Raw genomic sequence first — 214 nt, 5'->3', positions numbered from 1 at the left:
TTTGTCTAGTATAACACAGAATTACTGACAGCTACCCCCCCCCCCCCAAATTTTTGCTGGAAAATCCATATTGGACTTACTACACATTACATTAAGGACTCAGCACACTTCATTGAAAAAATCAGCAATCTAAACTCAACCCCAATGACAAACTGATCAGCTTTGATGTGGTTTCCCTATTCACCAAGGTCCTCATAGCAGACACCATGGCACT

The sequence above is a fragment of the Sphaerodactylus townsendi genome, linkage group LG16 (genome assembly GCF_021028975.2).
Source record: "Sphaerodactylus townsendi isolate TG3544 linkage group LG16, MPM_Stown_v2.3, whole genome shotgun sequence".
NCBI classification, from domain to species: Eukaryota; Metazoa; Chordata; class Lepidosauria; order Squamata; family Sphaerodactylidae; genus Sphaerodactylus; species Sphaerodactylus townsendi.
This window is presented reverse-complemented; position numbering follows the sequence as displayed.